Here is a 14,798-nt window from a genome sequence, read left to right as displayed (position 1 = left end):
CATAGGTCTCATAGGTTTTATTCACTCTTTACTATTCTTTTGTTCTCATTGTTTTTCTGCCCAGATGATTTCAAGTGGCCTATATTTGGGTTTACTGATGATTTTGTTCAACTGATTCTGCTGTTGAAGCTCTCTATTAAATTGTTCAGTTCAGTCATTATGTTCTTCAGATCTAAATATTTTATGTTGCTGTCTCTTTGTTGAACTTCTAATTTTGTTCATGTATAATTTTCCTGATATATTGCAGTTGTCTGTCTGCATTTTCTTGCATCTCATCAAGCTTCTTTAAAGGGACTATTTTGAAGTTTTTTTCTTTTCTGTCAGGAAGTTTATAGGACCTATTTCTTTAGGGTTGATTACTGGAGCTTTATTTTCTTTAACTTTGGTGGCATCATGATTCCCTGATTACTCATGATCTGATGTCTCCATATTAGAGGGGAGATGTGGGTAATGTGAAGCTGTTCTTCTTACTCTTTTCAACATATCTTGTCTTTCTTTCTGTGCTCTAATAGAGCACTGTGACCTCTTATTGTGTTCCAAAGCTTTCTTGGAGGTATTTTTATCCTTACATGGTCATTAATTTGTATTTTGTGGAGGCATGGGGGATGGAAATTCTTACTTTGACATCTTGCTGATGTTACTCCTGTAATCATTTTAAAATTCAATCTGAACATTACCTTTTTGTATAAAAATATCCCAATAACTTTAAGAAAATTACAAAAGTCCATAGTTTTGTTACAGTAGGTAGCCATGAACAAGGAGGACAGGCCCTCCAACCCCACTACCAGGAATGTCAAGCAACCATCAGGTGATGATCAGGTTGTCATTAAACTGTCTCTCTAAAATAATCATTGGCCACAGTCAGTACCAGGGAAAGGCAGCCTTCCAATAGATAGAAAAAACACCTGAAACATGATCAACAGCTTCCTGATAAGATCTCAGGAGTTGGGCAAGTTAGCTCAAACATGTGCACTAAGAGGCTAAATGGTGGACCTTAACTGGTATATGCCCTTCTAGAAACATTCAACTGGGAAGAGAAGAATGTGGCAAGGGAGCACGTGTACAACTCCAGTAAACACACTGTGCATGTGCCCCCTGCTAAGTGCTGGCAGGCCACTGCACATGCAGAAAGCCCACCTCAAGGGAGGAATTGGGGGAAAAGAAATGCAAGATCCCAGAGGCACGTCAACACATAAAACCCAAAGTCAAAGGTCAAATCACACACTTGTCCTCAAGTTGCCTGCTTGGTCCTCTTCCAAGTGTACTTTACTTTTCTTCATTCCTGTCCTAAAACGTTTTAATAAACTTTCCCTTCTGCTCTAAAACTTGCCTTGGTCTCTCACTCTGCCTTCTGCCCCTCAGTTGAATTCTTTCTTCTAAGGAGGCAACAATTGAGCTTGTAGCAGATGTGTACAGATTTGCCACCCCTAACAGTTTGACCAAAACACCTTATATGATCTGGCACTTATTTATTTCACTATGCGTATTCATAATCTTCTTTCACTTGATTTCAGTCATTTAAAACATAGCATCTTTTTAAAATTTCTTTATATAAGTCATATTTTATTCTACCTTAAGGAGATCTTACATTCTGTTGCTTGCCTCTGGAGAGTTTCCTACTTCCCCCATCTTTATTAACTTAACTTCAAGTTATCCTTCAGTCCTCAGCTTATAGTCATTTATTTAAAGAATCCCAAGGTATGGCGTATTGTACATTCTCAACAAATATTAGTAAATCAATGAATAAATAAATAAAATTTTCCTCCAAATTTTCTAGTTTTGATCAATTACTTCTGATATTTACTCTCAATGTACTTTATATTTTTGATAATTATTACCACAATAATTACTCAGTTGTGAAATGAGCTGTTTAATGTATACATATCATGCTTTGTTACAAGCTCTATGAATGTAGGGACCATGTTGGTGTTATTCATGATATTATTCCCAGTTTGAATAAATATTTGTCCCATGAAATATATCAACCATAGAATGGAGATAAAGCTTTCATAATAAAGGCTCTAACATGACACATAGCCACAATTTGGCAAATATGGAAAAACTCCAACTATCCAGAGATTTTCTAAAAGTGTAAGAAATTTTACCAATAGCGGAACACTAATACATTTTTAATGTAATTTTTTTTTTTTTTTTTTTTTTGAGACAGAGTCTTGCTCTGTCACACAGGCTGGAGTGCAGTGGCATGATCTTGGCTCACTGCAACCTCTGCCTCCCAGATTCAAGTGATACTACTGCCTTAGCCTCCCGAGTAGCTGGGACTACAGGTATGTGCCACCAAGCCCAGCTAATTTTTTGTATTATTAGTAGAGATGGGGTTTCACCATATTAGCCAGGATGGTCTTGATCTCCTGACCTCATGATCTGCCCACCTTGGCCTCCCAAAGTGCTGGGAATACAGGCATGAGCCACCGTGCCTGGCCAATGTAATTTTTAAGATAATTTGTCATCTCAAAATATAGTACGTTGTAGTAATAATAATTGGTTAGTGAACCTAATTATGTCTTATTTAAACATTGAAATCTGGTTGGTGAAGTAGGAGCGGTATGAATCATAGATGAGAATGGGCATGTCAGGACTTAATCTTTTTTCTGCTCTAACGTGTTGAACACCCTTCATGTAATAGGATGTATTAATTGAGGACTTTTCCTTTTGACTGAAGCCTCATTAGTGAGAATAATAGATGACAACATAGGTGCTAGACATATTTACAGGACTTGGTACAGTAGCAAAATTGGTTTTCTGACCTTATCCGTTAACCTCCAGCCTGTATGAAAAAAAAAAAAAAAAAAAGCCAAAGACTTTTGGGAGAAAAGTTTTGAAGTTTGTGGGTTTGTTAAAAAGAGTTGTGATTCTGTGCATTTTTTCTCTCAAGCCAAATGAGGAAATCTTAGAAACAATATAAAGTGAGTGTGCTGGCCTGAAGCAAGACCTGACATTTGACCCCCTTGGTGGAAACCTGTTACGCAAAAGAAACCTGTAGACTTGCTTTATATGAAATCAAAATAACTAAGAAAAATATTCACAGAAATCATCAAACTATCTGCCCAGGAGTTTAATGGTAAGGTGCAATAAGTTGATGCTCTTGCCTGGGATGGCAAAACATGGCTGTCTGGACCTAAGGAAGAAGAGTGGAGAAAAAGGGCCACAATCAGAACAACTAGCACTTAGACAATTGAGTGGAACAAAGCATTTTCATTTATGCCTCTGACAACGGCCATGTTGCAACCATCTTGTAAACTTCCTCCCAACCTCCATAACAAGAAGATATAGCCTACTATGATAATACAGCCTGAAGAGAAGAGTCTGGCCCTGCTGATTCCCCCAAACTGAAGCCAATGGAAGTAAAAAATGATATATTCATGTGATATCAAATATTTCCTGGGAAGAGTAATGAACTTGTAAACGCACTCCAAGAGAGAAGCGGCATTTGGGCATTTGCACTAGAGAGGGAATCAATAGCAGATCTTAACAGCACCAGTCAAGTAAGACCCTTTCTTTCCTCCCTCCTTCTGCCACTACCCTGGAGTAAAAGTAGCTTAATAAGTAGTAGGAGTTTCGAAAGAACAAGATCTAGAAGTATATGAGAAGAGACCACAGACATCTTCTGTCAAGGCTTCTGAGTCTATATGAAACTTAAAATGAGGAGAAGCTCTGAATTAAGAGAATGAAGTTTGGTACTAGAATGACTAATCCCTTTATAACATGAAAATTTTATTTTTAACTGATAAAAGTGACTGAGAAAACTATGAGATTTTTTCATTATATCACAGACAAGTCTGGAACACAGTTCTAACTGGCTTGACTGAAGTAATTCTCTGATAACACTCTACTCAATATAGCCAGTTAAATAAACAAATTACTTGATTCTGAGGGAATTTTCCTCATTGTGATGCTACATTCTTCAAGCTAGGAAGCAGACATGCAAAATAGGCACTGTCAGTCTCAGATGCCGTGTGTGTGTGTGTGTGTGTGTGTGTGTGTGTAATTGAAAACTAATAGTGGAAAGACAAGGTTCTGAGAAGAATCCATTTGGGTAAAAGGGGCACGAGAGACGACGACAACGTTCAGAGGCAACAGTGGCTAAATTCACAGAAGAAAGGCCCAATTCTCAGTATCAGATGTATGAGCTCAGTCAGTGTGTGTGCCAAACAGGGCTGGTATTATTTTTTCCCAATTAGAAGAGCACAAGATAATTATTTACGTCTACCTTGCCTCTAAACATAATGATCTCATTCTACAGAGACTGTAAACAATCTAATATCCTTTAACAAATTTTCTGCTTATATTAAAAAGAGCTGGTTTCCATGGCTTTTCACTAAGAATTCTGATAAACAGAGAGGGAAATGCAGGGATTATTCAAATGTCTGTCCTATATTTTACAAAGAAAATATTGTGTGTATCATATATGTATAGTCATAGGGCCAGAGACTTTAAAAGGGGAAATGATTCAAGAGAATCTGATGGACCCCTGAAACCAATTTAGTAATTATAATAAAATTTGAAAGGAAACAATGATGTCAGTGCCAGAAGAGATGTATGTAAACTTGATCACTATGAGAAATCAAATTGATTAGGAGAACATAGTTTTTCCTTCAAACACAGAAATGCTAGATAAGGAAAAAGACAAATAAAAACATTACTAAGAGAGAGGGAAGGAGGAGGAAAGAAGGAAGGGTTGGGGAGAGGATAAGAGAGAAAGAAAGAAACCCAAGAGGCAGAGAAAAAAAAAGAGAACTCAAAGCCAAAGTAAGGAATAGAAGCAACCCATGGCGGTAGCAGAAACAGATTTTTGTCTGTCAGGTTTTATTTTTTTAATGCTGCCAGAAGCTGAGTGTAGTAGAACTGCACATAACAGTAATATCTCAGACAGTTTTCATAGTGTTTGGCAGAAGACACAAGACTCTTGGATCAGAAACTCCTGGGTGAGAGACATGGCATAGCAAGTAGCACGATAGTAATGTTTGCATTGATTCTCCTTGCCTCCCAAGTACCATGTGTATAAATGGAGGCACATTCCAGTGGATCTTGTGCACACAGTGAATTAGAATCACAGCAGTGGAACCCTGAACACAGGAAACCTCCAATTTAATAATGGGCTGCTAGCATACTTGCCCAGGCTTTGCCCTGATGGTGGGTATTCTCTTTATTTTCCATCCAGGAAACAATCTATCCTTTTCCTAGGCAAAAGATACTATTTCTATTAATCATGCCTGTTTGTTATTAAAAACACACACACACATGCACATAAGAAGGTAGTTTGTAACAATGCTAGCAATGTTTCTTTTCAGAAAACATGTAGAAGCATAATACGAAGAATTTTCTCCCAGTCATATCAGAAGTCACAAAGGACTGGATACATCTCACTTGAGTCATTTTGCCTTAGCAATCTCTCTCACTATGAGATCAGTATCAATACAAAAAAATTGGCAGCTATAAAAACGCTGCCCACTGGTCCAGAAATGCAGGATAGAACAGATTTGTCTAATCTGTGTTGTGGATGATAAAGGAGGTACCCATGGGAAACTGAAATTTTAATTAGATTAGACATAGCTAAAGAGAGAATTAGGGAATCAGAAGATATAACCTAGGAGAAAGTAGCAAAGAAGATTTAATAATGAAAAGTGCAGCAGGAAAGTCAGGATAAAATATAAAAATGTAATATATATCTAAAAGAGAAAAACTAGAGCCAATGGAAAATACGCAATATGTAAAGAGGAAATAACAGAAATTTTCCTATAAAGACAGGTATTTTCACATTAAAAAACAAAAACTAAATCTTTAGCTTGATAATTTTATAATGAAACTGTGGAACATGAAAGATAAAGAGAAAATCTTGAAGAATGTGAAATAATATAATAATTTCTAGAATCCTCTAGAATTTAGAGATTACTATTTAAAAGCGTCAAATTGCTGGAATAAAAAAAACCTATTCACCTAGACTTCTATATCCATCCAAACTAAAAAAGAAAAAACAAAGAATAAGAGTGTTACCTACTCATAAACTATCACTGAGAGGTTTACTGTAGCAACAGAAGAATTGAAATCTGAATAAAGAGTGGAACATGAAAAGCAATGGTAAACAAACAACTCAATAAATTAGCTTGGTAAACCAGTTGACTATAAAAACAAAACATGCCAGGCATGGTGGCTCACGCCTCTTATCTCAGCACTTTGGGAGCCTGAGGCAGGTGGATCACCTGAGGTCAGGAGTTTGAGACCAGCATGGCCAACATGGCGAAACCCTGTCTCTACTAAAAATACAAAAAATTAGCTGGACATGGTGGCAGACACCTGTAATCTCAGCTACTTGGAAGGCTGAGACAGGAGAATTGCTTGAACCTGGGGGTGGAGGTTGTAGTGAGCCAAGATCATGCCACTGCACTCCAGCCTGGGCAACACAGCGAGACTCTGTCTCAAAAAACAAAAACAAAAACACCCTAATTTTTTTGGTTTTCATGACAATACTGAACTAAATTGCTCAACAAAAACACGGATGACATAGCAGGGCTTGGAGTTTACAGTTAAAATATTTGAAGTTCCTTTACTTGGTAGGATGGAGGATAGAAATGTTGTTAATTTATTATTCTTGTAAGTTCCAAACAGTAGTTGGTTTGTTTATATCCTGCAGTAACTACAGCACCTAAAATGATTTCTGCCATGTATTTTGTTTCTTTTGTTTAGTAATGACTGTGGCTTCATACGTTTTTGTTTTGTTTTTCCCTTTTTTGTGGATAAACTTTTAAATTTATACCAGTTTTAAGTTTGCAGGACTATTACAAAGATACTACAAAAAGTTTATCTATATATCCCACACTCAGTTCCTCTATTATTAACATCTTACCTTAATGTAATACATTTGTTACACATAATGTGTAAATATTGATACATCATTATTTAGTAAAGTCCATACTTATTTCCTCGGTTTTCTTCTATTCTTTGTTTTTTTATCTTCCAGTATCCCACTTAGGTCACCACATGAAATTTAGTTTTCAACTTTTCTTAGGTTCCTCTTGGCTGCGACAATTTTGCACAATTTTCTTGTTTCTAATAATGTTTTTAAAACTTCTGTTTTGAAAAGAAATGGTCAGGTAGTTTTTGTAGAACATCTTTCAATTAGAATTTGCCTCATCTCTTCCTGCTGATTAGGCTAGAGTAATATGTTTGGTTGAGAAGGACCACAGAAGAAAAGTGCCATTCTTATCACATCATATCAAGAGTATAATGATATAGGACTTGTTGTTACTAACCTTGATCACCAGGTAGTGTTTGCCAATTTTTTTCCCTGTAAAGTTGTTTTCTCCTTTTTCGTGCTGTATTCTTTTTTAAGTAAAGTTGTTATGCACAGTTCACATTTTAGAAGTGGGGTTGTTTATAACCTCAGTTTTATAAAAGATATAACTCCTCATTTTAAAAAATTTAATACAGAAGAATATAAAGAGGAAAGTAAAAGTAACAGTTATAAATGCAATGAGTATTTTGGAAAATATCATTTTATACATTTCTATATTCATACACAAATATATATACACAGATATGCTCACATGGCACATTCAGACATAAGGTTTTATATGTAAGGAACCATACTACAATAACTGTATTTTACATTTTTATATCCCCTTTTTGAATGCAGATTTCCTTCCTTCCTTCCTTTTTTCCTTTTTTTCCTTCCCTTCCTCCCACTCTCCCAATCTCCCTCCCTCACTTCTTTCCTCCCTCCCTCCCTATTTTTGGCTTACTTTCATGCAACCTTCTTTCCTAATACAACCTCTCTTCCAGCCTCAAAGCCAGTATTTGCAAGCTGTCATGCATCCTTTTATAGCTACTCTATACTTATGCATTAAGATACAATTATATATGTCATTTTTTTAAAAAGGAGGGATTATATTATGTACTTCTCTATGTCTAGCTTAGAGAGGCAGTAGAGTTTATAATAAACCTGCACATTGTGCACATGTACCCTAAAACTTAAAGTATAATAATAATAAAATAAAATAAAATAAAAAATAAAAAAATTAAAAATAAAAAAAAAGAATATAAACTCAACTGGGTGCGGTGGCTCAAGCCTGTAATCCCAGCACTTTGGGAGGCCGAGGCAGGCAGATCACGGGGTCAGGAGATTGAGACCATCCTGGCTAACATGGTGAAACCCCGTCTCTACTAAAAATACAAATTAACTGGTGGGGTGGCGGGCACCTGTAGTCCCAGCTATTAGGGAGGCTGAAGCAGGAGAATGGCGTGAACTAGGGAGGCGGAGCTTGCAGTGAGCCGAGATCGCGCCACTGCACTCCAGCCTAGGCTACAGAGTGAGACGCTGTCTCAAAAAAAAAGAAAAAAAAAAAAAAAAAAAAAAAGAATATAAAATCTGAGACCAAAGACTATCCAAATCCACACATTAATTACCTATCTGAGTGACCTTGGGCTAAATTCTCTGTGCCTTAGTTTTGTCATCTTTAAGAAAAGGATAATAGAAATTTTTACTTAAAAAGGAGATTGAGGGACTAAAGGACTTAATAGACATATACGTAAAGTGTAAAAGGATTGAACACGTTAGTTCTGTTTTATTATGATGATAACTTTTTTCAACCAACAATAGCCTATAAAAATCTCTCAGTCCCTTAATTCAACTACTATAGTTGCAACTGTCTAAAATTCTATGTTAGAAAGAAAAACCTCATTTTATTCAGTTGTTTCTCTATTGATGAGCATTTGCCTTCTTTGTCATTACAACGTGCTTCAATGAACATCTTCATTAATGCAATCCTTTGAACTTGGTCTTTTATTTGTAAAAAACAGATTTACAAGAGGAATACTACTGATTCAAAGGGTATATCTATCTACATATACATTCATTCTTAATGTATTTTGCTAGCATTCTAAAGTTGTTGTAATAATATCTTAGCAATAAGGTATGAGAATACACATTTCTACATTTTGCTGTGACTAATAATTTGTATTACTTTTTTATTCTTTGTATTTAAGGAGTATAAAGTGATATCTCAATATAACTTTTATCTTAATTACCTTCCTGTTATAGTGACTGACTCTTGATGTATGTGGCCACTTGAATTTTATCTTTTGGGATTTTCTTGTTTGTAGCCTTTGCCCATTTATTCATTAAGATGCTACTCATTTGTAAGAGTTCTTTGTATATTGTACTCTGTCTGTCAGATAGATGACAACTTTTTTCACAATTTATCTTTTATTTATTAATTTAGAGTAATTTTATTATATAATTTAAAAATACAGTTATGTATTTTTTCATTTTGAAGTTTGAGTTTTCTATTTTGTATTGCCTCTTTATCCATGAATTACTTCAGAATACACTTCTTAATTTCATAGTGTTTAAGTTTTTGCAAACTTTTTATTGTTCCATAGTATTTACATTTTTAAATGGCAGTCTTAATCTTCTGAATTTATTTTAAAACTAGTAAGTCAGGGGTTCTCAAACTTTGGTGTACATTAAAATGCCCTAGAATATTTTCTAAAGTACAAATTGCTGGACCTGACCTCTCAAATTTCTGTTTCAGTCACTGTGCTGGGCAGACTATTGAGATTTTTAACTAGTTCTTAAGTGATGTTAACCCTACTGGTATAGGGACAAGACTTTGAAAACCACTTCCAAAACATAGTTTGAAAAATATTGATTAAAAAATAAAATAAAATAAAATGAACTTTTAGTAAAGGTTTAAATATAGTTATTCCATACTTCTTCCGGGTTTATATATTTAAAAATGACAGATCAATATCTTCTGACTCCCAGGAAGGTAATGACTCAACCATATGACACCATTTCCTTTGCTTCAGTATGAGAATGACCCTTCCAGCAGTCAAATCTGTCCAAAAGTAGAAAGAGCTATGAGTTCCATGTTCATACAGAGACTAGAGAACCAATTTTAATAGATAATTGAGGGTAATTCATGCACTGGACTGGTGGCTAACCTGAAGTACATTTCTGAGATTTAGGGCCTTAAAAATCTAAGAATGCAAAGGAGATTAAGAACCAGTGGATTTATAGTCCACTCATGCTGCTATAAAGACACATGCACACATATGTTTATTGCGGCATTATTCACAATAGCAAAGACTTGGAACCAACCCAAATGTCCAACAACGATAGACTGGATTAAGAAAATGTGGCACATATACACCATGAAATACTATGCAGCCATAAAAAATGATGAGTTCATGTCCTTTGTAGGGACATGGATGAAACTGGAAAACATCATTCTCAGTAAACTATCGCAAGGACAAAAAACCAAACACCGCATGTTCTCACTCACAGGTGGGAATTGAACAATGAGAACTCATGGACACAGGAAGCGGAACATCACGCTCCAGGGACAGTTGTGGGGTGGGGGGAGCGGGGAGGGACAGCATTAGGAGATATACCTAACGCTAAATGACGAGTTAATGGGTGCAGCAAAACAACATGGCACATGGATACATATGTAACAAACCTGCACATTATGCACATGTACCCTAAAACCTAAAGTATAAAAAAAAAAAAAGAACCAGTGGAGATAGTTCCTGAAAAAGAATTAGACTACCATTGGGCTTTGAGTCCAGAAAGAGGGATTAATTAAGAATACTGGCTTTGGCGTTGCTAAAGTTGAAAAAGTGTTAATAATAAGTTGATCAAATCAAGAATAGTTTCTAAATCAAGGAAGAAGGCTGGAGGTTAAAATGACATTTAAGGTTTTTAAATGCAATAATTCAATTAGCAAATACAAAACCAAAAATATGGCTAGTAAAAAGACACAATGACCTGCAAAGCTAGCATAATGCACAGTTCTGTGCTGCTGATTACATTATGACTCCATAAGTTAAGATGTTTGATTAGTATAATAATTAAAGATTGCAAAACTGGAGTTAATTGCACTTAGATACCTTGCCTAATGCCAATATATCCAGTAAGCTTTTTAACTATGTTGAGATTTATGAGACCAAAACTACTTTATTCACTATGCCATACTGCCTTAATGAACAGTGTTGTCTACATCCCAAGTGATATAAATGTTTATACAAAGCAGGTCCTGTTGTTTGTTAGCTAAATATTATTAATAACAATGCTGGGGAAACAATGAGTGGCTTTTAGCCCGAGACTGTGTTTCCCATGTTCTGGTAAACAATCCAGGTGATGATTCGGTTGTTGACAGAGGCAAAGCCACATCTGTCATATCACTATTATGAGACCCATTCTCTAAGCTACTAAAATGTACCTGACTTCAACGCAATCTGACTTTTATTTTTAACATTCACATATATTTGTTATTTTGCATTCTAAAAACTGCATCATCCTTTTTCTATCTTCATCTGCCTGAAACTTACCCATTTTCTCCCCATTCTTTTTATGTCATTTGCCACAGTTGATTTGAAAGCATTCTCCTTCATTGCCTGCCAGCTGGAACTGTCCTTCAATGTCTAACCCTTCAGATCCCTTCTTCTTTATAAAACACATTGCAGGGTATAATTAAAGTGGGTGCTGTTCTGCTGTATGTTGTCTAACATTTTACTTTGTGCCTGAGAGAGCTATTTATTTTAGTGGGTACAGAATCCTTGGGAATTGGTAGCTCCCAATGAGGGTCAGTAGGCAGCATGAAGAACAGATGACAGCCTGCAATACCTCCTTCGCATTTCTGTAAAGAGATCTGACATTTACAAAGTACTGCATGTTGCCTTTCCCCGCAAATCTCTGAAGACTTCATGAAAATAAAAGGCTTAATGATTTAAATGATTTTAAAAGCATTTGATATGCTTTTAAAAGTGAAAGATAAGCATTCTTGATTAAACTGAAGTATTGTAGGAATGGTGGAACCATGTATAAGAATATCCAAATGCAGGAATAATACGTATCAGGGAATCCTTGCCTAGAAATTGCAATTCCAATGAAGGACCTGAGAATTCTGTTCAGGGCAGGTCTCTGTGTCCTGAAGAATCAATATACCTCTCTCTGCAGTACTCTTAAATTAGGTAGCATTGAAAGTACCTAAGAGTTCATTATTCTTCCATTTCTCAAATTTGAAAGCAAACTGAAATCCACCCTTAAATGAGAAAAATAAACTTCCTTTAATGATAGAGAACACTTTAAACTAAACATTCAAATGCATCCCAAAGTTAATCTACCCTTGTGTCTTTTAAATTGCATATAAAAATCTGTATGCATTAATAAAAAATGACTTGACTTTATTAATACTGCTTATTTTTAATTTTCTCTTCTAAGCACACATCACCAAAAAAGAAATTTTTCTGTAATATTTTCTTCATGCAGTATTTATGAAAGTGCTCAGGTAAACTAATCTCTTTTATAGTAAATAATTTAAGTGGGGAAGAAGTTAATAAATAAAAAGTAAAATTAGCTTTTGTGACATTTTAAAGTAAAACCCAAGGACAATTGTGATATGAATTAAGTCCCATTTATCCTTCAAGGTAATATAGAGAGCACACAAAAGCTTCTAAAATAAGGCAGTGCTGAATTCGGTAGGACAAGGGGGAAATGACCATAAGCTCATGAGTGGGAGAAGTAGCCATTTTGAAGACATGTTTATTCAGGGAGAATATTGCCAAAAAGACTTTAAGAGAAAGAATGGTGGTTCCTTGACTCTGCCTCCATTCTCTTACTCCCTGCCCTAGCTAGTCTCCATCTAAAAAACTCACCACAATTTGGGGCCAGGAAAAATTTTAAAATGTGGGCAATCTTTTAAAACTGGCTCTTGATAATAAAACCTCATAAGTCACATTTTCTATTTAAATTGTTACATTCTTTAGAATGTCATACAATTTCTGAATTGTAATAGAATATTGTGAAATACATCCTACAAAAAAGAAATTATATAAAACAGACAAATAAATTAGAATAAAATAGTACGAACACTGCTCAATTAAGAAATAAACTGCTGCTATACCTTAGGTGCTTTCTATATATCTCTGTATGATTGTATCATACTCCCTGCCCTCAACACTGACCTGCTTTCCATTTTTAGTTTTATTGTGTAAAAAATATATTATGTAGCTTGTTTTTGAATTTTATGTTAGTAGACTCATGCCGTATATATTTTGTGACTTTTTTCGTGTTTTATATTCATTCATGTTGATGCTTGTATTTGTAATTTATTTTTACTACTGTATATCATTGAATGACATACCACAATTTTTATACATCGTATCATTAACAGATATTTGGGATGTTTCCAGTTTCTAAAATCCATTTTTTTCCACTCAAATTTTGTTTTGTAAGATATGTGAGCCTCTCAAAAAGTTGAATAAATGATACAATATACCCTTCACCTAAAATAACTGTGTATTTAAAATTTTTACATATTTGTATATACTTACTCTCTCTTTCACCATATTAAAAGTTGTGGGATATCGAAAAACAAATGTGCTTGAAAATAAATTTGTAGCTCACAGATTACACCAAGAACTGCAATAAACCACTGTATATCTCTAGTCTCCTTTAATCTAGAAAAGTTCCTCAATCTTTTGGAACTGTCTCACAATTCTGATTTGGCTAATGGCTTCCTCATGATTACACTGTTACAAAACTTTGTTAAGAAATACTACACAGGTGATGCTGTGTCTCATCAAGTGTATCACATAAATAGGCACATGGTATCAGTTTATCCCCACTACTAGGGATGTTAAATATAATTACTTGATTAAAGTGGTGCCCACAAGATTTCTATACTATAGAATTACCTGCCCATTTCAAAACCAATAACTAGTATGAGGGCTAATAGTTGGAAACATAAATATCTGGTCCTAACAATATCTAACTGAATGGTTTTAGTATCCCTTGATGACTCCTGCTTTTTAAAATATTATCATGTGTTTGTAAAATGGTAATTTTTAAATTCCTATAATTACTTTTGCATTTAGTAGTTGGCATTCTTCTGTTAAAAAGGGGGAATTTCTCCTTTCACCTCACCATTTTTAAATTTAATTGTATAATATACATATTATTCAAGATGAAGTTGTCACAACAATAAAATTTTTCTACTTAGTAGGGCTTAAGATGATCATAGAAGAAAGCCATATTTCTTAAAGGAAATATTTAACAATTATACATGTGTATGCACCTAATAGTATACACTCAACATATACAATCCAAAATTCACAGAACTGAAAAAGGAAATACACAAATTCACAATGACTGTGAATAACTGACACAACAAGCACACACAATGTAAGTACAGATAAAGAAAGTCTGATAATACATAACAAATTTCATTTACATCACTAAATCTCATTTGACCTAATACACTAATCATTAGAGAAAGCATTATTTTGAAGTAAGCATGAGGCATTTACCAAAATTGGGCCATACACTTGCCCATAACTGAACAATCTCAAAAAACCTCAATAAATGTTAAAAGACTAAAATCATACAACTTATGTTATCTGATCACACTGGAATTAAGCCAGATAAAAATAAGATAATTAAGAAATTCACTTTTAAATAACCCATTACTCTAATAAAATTATATATTACAAAAAGGAATGCTGAAAATCAGTGAGCTAAATACCCATCTCAAGGGGTTAAAAAGAGAATAGCAAAGAAGTTAAAATTATAAAAAGAAAAAAATAAAGACAAAAACTAAAATGCATCAAATAGAAATCAAAGAGAAAAGCAAAAAAGCCCAATGTTAATTCTTTAAGTTACAATTTATATACCCCTAGCAGGACAAAAAATGCACAAAGGCTCATGCTAGAAATTAAAATGTGATACTGTAAATACATGCTTTAGACATTATAAAATAATAGGAAATTATAATAATTAT

This window comes from Hylobates moloch, unplaced genomic scaffold (assembly GCF_009828535.3).
Source record: "Hylobates moloch isolate HMO894 unplaced genomic scaffold, HMol_V3 SCAFFOLD_4, whole genome shotgun sequence".
NCBI classification, from domain to species: Eukaryota; Metazoa; Chordata; class Mammalia; order Primates; family Hylobatidae; genus Hylobates; species Hylobates moloch.
Note: the sequence above shows the minus strand (reverse complement) of the source record.